Genomic DNA, 11,379 nt, shown 5'->3' with positions numbered 1-11,379 from the left:
AGAGGCATCGCTGATTGATGCAGCTTGTAAATTCTTCCCATTCTTATACCCAGAGTAGATTCACCACAGAAAAATCAGATAAAACATATTTCATTGCAAGAAGTAAATAATCACAATATATCCGGGTTACATATGTGTGTGTGTGTGTGTGTGTGTGTGTGTGTGTGTGTGTGCATGGATATAGAGGCATAAAACGAAAGCAGTGTTAACACAAACAAGACTCTCCGTCACTCCTCTTTTACTTATTTTCTTTTGCTTATAGTAGAAAATGCTGAACTTCCTCAAAATGTAATGTTGTAGACTTGAGAGATTCATATTTCATCAAATTCTTAATTGTGAGCTCTTGGGGAAAGGACTTAGCATTTTATTATTTGAATGAATTTGAACTTTATGTTTATCTAATAATTAAACAAAGAGAATTCCCTTTATGCAGTCTTTGGAGAAATCCATTGGTGTTTCATCTGTTGTACCACCCAAAGTATATTTCTATTCCAGAATGATTTGTAACCATGTAGAAGATAGACACCTACATGGTATAAGAAGGTATGAAGCTGTTCATCATTACTGATTCGGTAATTCCCTTGAGCAGAGTATCTTCCATGATGTTCAGTGGACCCTGTGCTGCCGTGCCAGAGAACCGTCATCCACACAGCTGGCTGGGATACAGGCTAGAAAACATCTCACTTTTGTCTGAGCTAAAGAGAGCCAGTAGTTAGGAAACATCCTTTTCTTAGAAGCAATAGGTATGGATGGAACAGTGTAAATAAGTTTCTGGTTTGAAAGATTCTTCTATGTAGGACTTGAAAGGACAAAAAAAAATACTACTCATAGATCTACCTATTTCGTTTTTCAGACTTGTACTTTTCAGATATATGTCTCTATCCACTTAATTCATTTTGAAAATTTTGCCAGAAAGAATGCTCACTTCGGCAGCACATATACTAAAATTGGAACGATACAGAGATTAGCATGGCCTCGGCACAAGGATGACACCCAAATTTATGAAAATTTAGCAAAAAATTAAGTATTCAAATGACTCATTAGCCTCTGATTTAAAGGCAGCCAATGTTCCTATGACATTTTCTCAGTGCCACATGAACAACGTAAATGAAGTTGCTAATTCCATGGAGTTTGCAGTCTGTTGGGAGAAATAGGCAGCAAATAAATAAATAATTTGAGGTAGTGATAAATGCTATGAGGGAACACAAATAAGCTGTGTGGAAGAGATTAATGAGGTAGGAGGTGTCTAGAGAGGCCAGGGGCTGCCTCTCTAATGTGGTGACAATTCACAGGAGAGGCAAATGAGCAGAAGGAGCAATTCTAGGGGAAACCCTTGCAGGCAGATGACATCATGAGCATGACAGTTCAGGCATGGTGTGGGGAACTCAAGGTACAACGACACAGAAGGCTGATGCATCTGTGGCAACGCAGGGACTAAGCATGCATAGACTTACAGGCAGTGATAAGGACTATGAATTTTGTTCCACTTACGATGCAGGGCCAAGAAAGTGTTTCAAAATGGACAAATGTTGTAGTCTGAGTAAGGCACTTTAGCAATCACTGACTGCTTTAAAGAAAATTAATTGAGTCACATCAGAAGCAGGAAGACCAATGAGAAGACTGCTCTAAAAACCCAGGCAAGATATGATGTTAGCTTTGAATAAAATGACAATGATGAAAGAGCAAAACAAATATTATAGAGGGCAAAGAAAGAGTTTTCCTAAAAGAATTATAGGAAAGGATGGAATGTGGGAAAAGGAACTTGTAGGCAGAGAGAAATAGGAAATAAATGACTCTACAACTTTTGTTTTAATAACGAGTTGGCTAAAAATATAATTATTTGGAATGGAATGAAAATATATGAAAACAATATTTGAGGATATGCAATAGCTAGGGGATAGCTAGGAAGAAATGTAAAGAAGAAATATGGGCACCTCATCTTTCAATTTACAGTTCAATAGGTAAGAAAGGAGACCTCAAACACCACATGAATATTTTTAGAATAATTGTTATGCTTCAGTAACCTTAACCTTGTAGATATTTTTAAGATAGTTGTGTTTTTTTTTTTTTACATAATTAAGTTGCATCAAAATCAACTAGAAAGCCAGATAAAATTTCAGATGCTCAAGTTCACAGATTGGATGAGAATTTCTAGGACAGGACCCATTCATATATACATTTCAGAACACCTGGTGGGATTCTCCTGATTGCCAATGAGACAAAACTGTTTTGTTGTTGTTGTTGTTTGTTTGTTTTGCTTTGGTCAGGATATCTTACTTACAATCCTCACCAGGACTTTTATTCAATTCAAATTATGAAATTTGCAGAAAAATAGGTGGAACTGAAAAATATCATACTAAATGAAGTACACAAGACTCAGAAGCACGGATACTGCATGGTCTTTCTCATATGCATATCATAGCTTCAAATTCATAGAATAGTGAGTATTTGGAATCAGGGTCTATAGTGGCTGTGAGAGGTTATTCAAGGTGATAGCAGAATACATGTGGCATGAAAGTAGAGGGCAATATTAGGCAGGAAAGGCTTAAGCAGGGGTAGTGGTGGAACATAAAGGAAGCATAGTGTGGTGGGAAAAGTAACCAAAACTAAATATGTGAATAAGCCAAATGGCAACCTACTATTTATTAAGCCAACTTAAAATATATTTTTTCTTAAAAAGGGCATTTCAAAAAAGATCCCTTATATGGATGAAAAAACCTTCTTCCAGAAGCCAAAGGGTATTCATTGAAAATTCCAGTGTTAAGAATGAGATATTTATATTGGCTATTGCCATTGTTCTTGGTTACCCATGCAAACAAGATGAAGAAACTTACTGCTCCTGCACCACATGATTTGGTAGCAGGAAATCAAAAAAAGAAATATAAACTGGAACTGAACTGGAAGCTTTCTCTGTACCAGCTACCATTCTTCATGCCAGAAGGTGCTTGCTGTGTAAGCTGCTGGGTGACCAAGTCAACTAGCTTACCAAGTTGTGGACCCTGTGTATTTTACAACCAACCTACAAGATACAGTGTGTCAACTGGTGCAACAGTGACATGAAACATGTGGGAATAATCAGATGCTCTTATTTGGATTTGAGGCCTACGCCACAGGAAGGAGATCATACCTAATTATAAATATGATCAAAAGTCTGTGGCTAGGATCTTAGGCCCTAGTGTGAGGGGTGTAATGTTTTTATGCTAATCAGATAGCATATCAAACTACCCTACATATGTCTGTTCCCATAGATTGTTATTTCTCATATCCTCATACACAGAAATTATTTTATGGGGCTGTAGAGATGGCTTAGTGGTTAAGAAGCTTGCATGCAAAGCCAAAGGGCTCAGGTTCAATTCCCCAGTACCCATGTAAGCCAGATAAATAAGGGGACACATGCATCTGGAGTTTGTTTGTAGTGGCTAAAGGCCCTAATGCACTCATTCTGTCTCTTTATCTGCCTCTATCTCTCTCTCACTATCTCAAAAATAAAGTAAATAAATAAAATTTAAAAAGAAACTACTTGGGGCTGGAGAGATGGCTTAGCGGTTAAGCGCTTGCCTGTGAAGCCTAAGGACCCCAGTTCAAGGCTCGGTTCCCCAGGTCCCACGTTAGCCAGATGCACAAGGGGGCGCACGCGTCTGGAGTTCGTTTGCAGAGGCTGGAAGCCCGGCGCGCCCATTCCCCCTCTCTCCCTCTATCTGTCTTTCTCTCTGTGTCTGTCGCTCTCAAATAAATAAATAAAAAATATTAAAAAATAAAATAAAAAAAAATAAAAAGAAACTACTTTATGATAAGGGCAAAAGTTAATCTAGAGATGCATAGCTTGCAAAGTTACAATGAAGGAGCAACATGTGTGTGCTCAGCCTTGAATATGGCCTTTAAAGCATGCCTCACAGAAAATATAAAATCAGGAAAGTGAGAATGGCAGGTAGGATGAATCGGTAAAGCTTCTAACATTACAGCACATGTGGCTTCCTGCAAAAGATTGAGCCCGTCAATATTCACTCGCAGATGACAGCAGGAACCATACCTTCCAGAGAAGCTCTTGGCAACTGAGGTTGCTGGGAGTGGGGGAATCATGGAATTTTTTTTTTTTTTTTATTGGTGAAGGCACTGGTGGATTGCACATTCTCTAATAACCTTCTCCACTTGATCATACAAGTGACCCAGTTTAATTCAGCAGGTCAAAAAACAAAAGCAGACAAATGCGTAAGTACATAAATAACAAGGCACAAAAGCAGAATGGGGAGCTAATGAGAAAAAGAACATGTTAGTGGGTAGGAAAAGGAGAAGAGAGAAGATAATTAGAGGAGTGGAATCAAAATGCATTCTATGAAAATGTGTAAAATTGAAAAAGAGTGTTCCTCATTCTCTACATCCTCACCAGCATTTATTTTCATTTGATTTTTTGATATTTTCTATCCTTACTGGGGTAAGGTGGAATCTCATAGTTGCTTTAATTTGCATTTCCCTGATGATTAGGGATGATGAACATTTTCTTACGTGTGTGTTTGCCATTTGTATTTCTTCGTCTGTGAACTGCCTGTTCAGCTCTTTGCTCCATTTTGTGAATGGATTGTTGGACTTTTTACTGTTTAGGTTTTTGAGTTCTTTGTAGAATATAGAGATTAGGCCTCTGTCAGTTGGATAATCATCAAGTATTTTCTCCTGTTCTGTGGGTAATCTATTGGCTTTGCTTATTGTATGCTTGTCTATAAAGAAGCTCTTCAGCATCATGTGATTCCATTCATTGGTTGAGTGACTGTTTAAGATCGTGAGGTACTGGGGTTTTGTTCAGGAAGTCTTTTTCCATTCCTATATCATGGAAAGTTCTTCCTATATTTTCTTCCAGTAGTAGTACAGTTTCTGGTCTTATATTGAGGTCTTTGATCCATTTGGACTTGAGTGCAGTACATGGTGAAATGTGTGGATCAAGTTTCAATTTCCTGCAGATGGTTATCCAGTTTGCCCAGCACCATTTGTTGAGGATGCTGTCTTTTTTCCAGCCTATATTGTTAGGGTCTTTGTCAAATATCAAGTAGCTGTAGTTTCTTGACCCAAAGTCTGGGTCCTCAAGTTTATTCCATTGGTCTATACTCCTGTTTTATGCCAGTACCATGCTATTTTTATTACTATGGCTTTGTAATATCCCTTTAGATCATGTATGGTGATGCCTCCAGGGGTATTTCTTTTGCTGAGGATATGCTTGGATATGCAAGGCCTCTGCCTTTCCATATGAAATTTGAGATCATTTTTTCTATCTCTGTGAAGAACACTGTTGGGATTTTAATTGGAATTGCATTAAATCTGTATACTGCCTTTGGTAGGATTGCTATCTTCACAGGGTTAATTCTGCCTATCCAAGAGCATTTTTTCAGGTCCTCCTCAATTTCTTATTTGAGTGTTTTTATGTTTTCTTTGTATAGATCTTTCACTTCCTTGGTTAATGTTATTCCAAGGTAAAATGGTGCAACCACTTTGGAAAGCAATATGGAGACTCCTGAAAAAGCTGACTATAGAGATACCAGACACAGACGCAGTTATTCCATTACTGGGCATCTACCCTAAAACCTTTAAACCACAGGCCAGAGAGATTTGCTCAAACATGTTTGTATCTGCTCAATTCATAATAGCTAAGAGCTGGAATCAACCCAGATGTCCATCACTAGAAGAATGGATAACTTATATGTGGTATATCTACACAATGGAATTCTATACAGCAGTAAGAAAAAAATGACACAATGAAATTTGAGGAAAAAATGGTTGAACCTGAAACAGATCATTCTCAGTGAACTTACCCAATCACAGAAAGAAAATAGCCACAGTTTCACTCATCTAGACCACCTAACCTGAATCTACCCAAAATGCCTGAAAGCATCTCAAGGACTAGACAATAGGATGGGTGAGGAAGTAGGGGAGGGCTAGGGAGGTGGTGGGAAACATAAATCTAGACCCAATTGTCAATGGTACCATAAAATTCTACTTCCTAAAAGGCAAACCAAATGGCTGAATCTTCACCAGGCCCTTATAGGGAACACCTGAGCCATAAGACACTGGAGAGGGTTTGATGAAGACTGACCTTCATCTTCTACAGCTTCTCTCTCTCTCTCTCTCTCTCTCTCTCTCTCTCTCTCTCTCTCTTTTTCTCTCTTGCCTCCAACTCTTTTATATTAGTTATCTTTTTCTTCTTTTCTTAGTGGGCACTGACCTGTAACTCCCAGTACCAGCATGTGGCTATCATCCACAATGAGCTTTTGATCAGAAAGACCTACATGGTTTCCTAAAAGAAAGACAGATTTCTGTCAGAGTACTTCATGACCCACCAAAGGTTAGTGGTAAGACCCTACTGCTAAAGATACCTTTTGCGGTTGACACGTAAAATGGAATGGCATTGCTGGAAGCTGGAATAGAGTCAGTCCCCAGACAGTCAGCGTGTCTACTGACAGAAGGTGCTACATGGGCAACTGAGGGAAAATGATGAATGTCTGTCCAAGCAACTCATGGTCTAACCTACATAGCAGCAAATAACCTGTCAAGATTCTCACACAAGTGCAGTAGTGGCACACAGCATTGGTGGGAAACCAACTACTCTTGATTTGGCTAACTGATCCCCTCAGTGGAATGGGACCCATAGCTGGAGCTGAGAAACAAGTCAGAACCATATCTAAACATAAGCTTGATCTCCATTATCATGATACCACCAATTGTGGGCTACAAGAGGGTTTACACCTATTAAATGCTCTATAAAAAAGTAAGGGTTATCTCATTTGCCAGGTACTAACTTTACTGTCTGTTGGAGAATCTGCTTCACTTTTTTCAGATAAATGTAGATCCTAAGGAGAGAGCCATCCCATCATACCTCAAAAGGGCCATGGCTGAAACTAGGAACAATTGGTTAAACAAGCAAGGGTACTGTTTTCTTGGTGAACAGGGTACTAGCACAAGGGTGAAGGAGATCAATACAGAGAAAAATCAACTCCTACCAAATCAGATATCCAGAGCCCCAGAGGCCCCCAACACCTCATCACTATAGCAGACCAAAAATGAACCCAACATGGCTCAGGGAAATTTTGCGGAAGAGGGGGTGGAAAGAATGTCAGAGCCACATGTTGGGTCATGATATGCAGAGAGATTTATCCTACCCATAACTGTGGGCTAACTCCAGAATGCATGACCCATATACCTCAACAAGGAGGGGCCGGGGAGAGGGGTTAGGCCATTGATGAGCCTAACAATGGTACCAAATTGACTGTTGTTACTGAGTACAAAACTAACTAATTAAAAAATGAAAACGAGATAAAAGAGAAACTTCAAAAATGAATTTTAATTTGTGTGTGTGTGTGTGTGTGTGTTAGTGTGTGTGTTATATACATATGTATGTGTCCTTGTAGTGCCCTATACTCTCACATACCACAGGGTTTGTCTGTGGAGGCCAGAGTGGAATGTCAGGTGAACCTCTCCATCTTCCTTTTGCTCTGTCTACTTTTGAGCCAGAGTGTCCCAATACTAATTGCAGAGAATGCAGGCCTCCAAAGATTCTCAGGTCTCTGCTTCCCTGTGGGACTGGGAAGTGCATGTAGCCATGTTCAGCTATTTTACGTAAGAACTGAAGATTTGAATTCAGGCACTGTCAGGCCACCTCAAGCTCTCATGCTTATGTGGGAAGCACACTTAACCAGGGATCCATCTCTCCAGGCCAGAACTTAAAAATAAAATTGAAAAGACATAAAGAGAAAAAAACTAATTATGGAAATTTGTATAAATAATATCTCCTCCCTTTTCCATTTTAGTTCTCTGATATTTATGGATAAGAACCCCAGGGGAGGGATGGGAGGTCTGTGGCCCCTGGCTTTATGCCACTGAAACTGGCCATATGGACAGCAGCAGTTGAATGACATAAGAGGATTATGTCCCTCATGTTTTTGCTAAGATTCCCTGTGACAAGGCAATAATTTAACGAAAAATTGCAATTCATTTCCTCAAGAATTTGGATCTTTCAATTATAGATTGCTACAGGTATAAAGGGTATCACAAAGAACAATCATGGTTAAACTAGAACAGCCTGACACCTGCAGCTTCAATTCAGTTCTTGCTCTCACATTTAACTAGTGTCCCTGGAAAAGTAACTTCATACCATCAGTTTGCTCCTGTGTGAACCAGTAAAATTGCCATAACAAATACACCCTCCATTTATGAGCACGTGGGAGTATAAAATCCTCCAGAAAGACAGTCCTCTGTTCAGGTCACTCTTGTACCCCAAGTGTTTAGAACAAAGTCTGGTACAGAAAAGATAGTTAATACATATTTGATGAATAAGCTAATGACTTGGATGAAAGAAATAAAATCATCAGACAAAGATTTATAGTAAGAGTTAAGTAAAACTATAATAATGAGTAATAAAACTAGTCCAAATTACTCACCATCATAGAAAAATATAATCTTAAAGCAAGAAGTCATTGTACCTTATATCTGATATGTTCACATTGTAGTTTTACCAAGATTCTTAATGGAGATCAGAGTAAGAATCCAGAATTAAAAGGATTCTACCACTGTGCTTCATAATCTTTTTCTTTCCCTTGGCATTCATTTCTTTGTATAAACCAGGTCAATTAGGAGAAAGATCACTTGCTGATATTTATTTATAAACCTTTAAAATGTAAGATACCATGTCACACATGCTTGAAGGCAGGAAAGCATGAGGAGTATTGCCTGGCTCACTGCACTGAGGTCTTCTTGCAAGTGAAATATCTGTCTCATGAGGGGTCTGGCCAAATTCTCATTCAGGGTACTTGTCTGTAAGTGTTTTAGGACTCTCAGGGTAAACAGACAGGCATATGGTAATCAGTTCAGCAAACCAATGTGGATTTTCAGGGGGTTAGACCTGACCATCAGCCAAACAGTTTGATTCTTGTTTGCTTTGTGAAATCATGGGAAATCTCCAGAACAGCAGTTCTCCTAAAACTGTGTGAACAGCATCCAGGTCAGTTACCTTCAGGGAAAGCTTTGGGCTGTGTGCCACCTGTTTTTATGCTTCCAGTGAATGCAAGACTGGTTTTCTGCTACCCTTAACTTAAGGCATTTTTTTCTTTGCTTTTTTTTTTATTTGCATAGCATTTTGATCAGGTTTGCTTATGCATCACAGATAACTCCCATTCTGGGAACAGAACCTATAAGAATGGAAATTGGTTTCTAAGCAGTTTCTGAACACTAGCCATGTAATAAATGTCACTGGCATAGCTGTTCTTTCCTGATCGACTGCTCATGCCTTATATCTGACAGCTAATGAGCTCCACTAATCAAATGCTGCAGCCAATGCTCTTTCCTGCCCTCCTCCTACCTGAGAAGGTGAGGAGTTCTAACCCTCACCCAGGCCAACTGACAGCACTGAATGGGAGCAGAACAGGATGGAAAGCTGGAAGGTTAATTAAGGTAGTACCCGAAAGTTGTTTTTAAATCAATTTAATTAACCTATGATCTCTGAAAAATTAGAATATGTTACAACTAGAATGAAGGAAAATTTTATTCTATTTTTTAAAATCTCATCTGAAAAAGTCCAAAGTGAGTAATTCTCTGGATAAAATCATAGGGAAGAGTGTTAATTACCACCTGGACTTTTCACGTTTATTTTTGCTGCCTATGTAACTCGAAAGAGATGATTCCCATTCTTAGAGGAAAAGTATGTTGCACTAACAGCTGGTTCTCTTGTCAATCACCCACACTCTTTCACCCTTTCTCATGGTTGAGGATGAGTAATACTGCAAGGAAAGACAGTAACAGTGTGGTTAAGAGAATGGCAGAGTCCAAAGCCAATCGGCCTCCCCATTTCTCTTGTATGTGTGTGTGGTATGAATGTGTTTTGTGTACACTCATGTTGGTATTCTGTGAGATCACATATGTATGTGCACACGTGTGAAAGTGTAAATGAAGAAGGCCAGAACACAGCCTTAGATGTTATCCTCAGGTATAATGTCCACAAATTTGTGAAGCAGTCTCTTTTTGAGCTGGAACTCACTGATTCTGCCAGTGTGCTCCAGGATTTTTCTTATCTTTATGGTCTAGCACTAGGATTATAGCCAAGCGTGACCTCATCTGGTATGTGCATGAGTGCTACAGAAAAGGTCTTATGTTTGCAAGTACTTTACCTATCATCTATCTTTCCAGTCAAAAAAAACAATCTATAACTTCCTATCTCCTTGACCTTCATCAAACCATTGAAGTATTCTCTCCCTCCCTCCCTCTCTCTCTCTCTCTCTCTCTCTATCTCTATCTCTCTCTCTCCCTCATCTTTTCCTCTTCTCTAAAAGTGTTAATAATAGCATGTATACATAGAACTGGGAGAAGAACTGAAAAACTCAGTGCATGAGAGGGAAAAACCTATGATATAGTAAGTTCTCAATAAAACAGTAATTTTTCAGAGTTTTTGAATGTTTTAGATATATTTATTATTGTTTTAACAGGAAACATATTTATACTCTAAATGGAGTTCAAATAATAGGATAAAAAGTTTCTATTAACCCCTTAAAAGTGCATACTAATATGTTTTTATTTCTTTCATTTTTTATAACAACTTTCATGATTATAAAACTATCCCATGGTAATACCCTCTCTCCCCCCACTTTCCCCTTTGGAACTCCATTCTCCATCATATCCCCTCCCCATCTCAGTAAGTCTCTCTTTTATTTTGATGTCATGATCTTTTCCTTCTCTTATGACAGTCTTCTGTAGGTAGTGTCAGGCACTGTGAGGTCATGGATATCCAGGCCATTTTATGTCTGGGGGAGCATATTGTAAGGAGTCCTACCCTTCCTTTGGCTCTTACATTCTTTCTGCCACCTTTTCTGCAATAGATCCTGAGTCTTGGAAGGTGTGATAGAGATATTCCAGTACTGAGCACTCCTGTCACTTCTTTCTAGTACCACGATGCCTTCTTGCTGGGCTCCTTCCCACTCAGGTAATGCTGAGGGAAGAACCAGGCCTGCTGGTTCCTCCCTAGGGGTTGAGGGAGGATAATGAGCTTCACACAACCCAGAAGCCTCTCCTGGCCACCAAAGAAAAACAATGGAGCCTTTTCGAAGCAGGAACTCACTTTATTGTTACAGGTGGGTGTTTATATAATGTTGAGAACAAAGGCGGAGACTTTAGGGTGGGGTGAGATATAAGGGCCAATAGCATACAAGGACCTCTGAGATGATTGGTTCTAAGCGCCCACCAGCGGGGACTCTAACTTCCTGTGCGGAAGTGGATGCCAGAGGCCATTTGGCCCCCTGCTGAGTTCTAAGTGCCCAGGGCAGGAATTCTAATTTTCTGTGTGGAAGTAGCAGGCCAGAGGCCATTTGGCCCCCTGCTGAGTCATAGCTGGGCGGAGGCAGTTAGGCTCAG

General features: G+C 39.4%; 1 non-coding gene across 1 annotated transcript; it reads left to right on the top strand.

Annotated features, from left to right (window-relative positions):
- Positions 1–917: 917 nt before the first annotated feature.
- On the top strand, positions 918–1,021 carry LOC123454317. Its single transcript, XR_006633299.1, has one exon. It is a non-coding gene; the product is annotated as a U6 spliceosomal RNA (small nuclear RNA).
- Positions 1,022–11,379: the final 10,358 nt, after the last annotated feature.

Source organism: Jaculus jaculus, chromosome 13 (assembly GCF_020740685.1).
Source record: "Jaculus jaculus isolate mJacJac1 chromosome 13, mJacJac1.mat.Y.cur, whole genome shotgun sequence".
Taxonomy (NCBI): Eukaryota; Metazoa; Chordata; class Mammalia; order Rodentia; family Dipodidae; genus Jaculus; species Jaculus jaculus.
The sequence above is the reverse complement of the archived record's forward strand: the minus strand, read 5'-3'. Positions and strand labels throughout refer to the sequence as shown.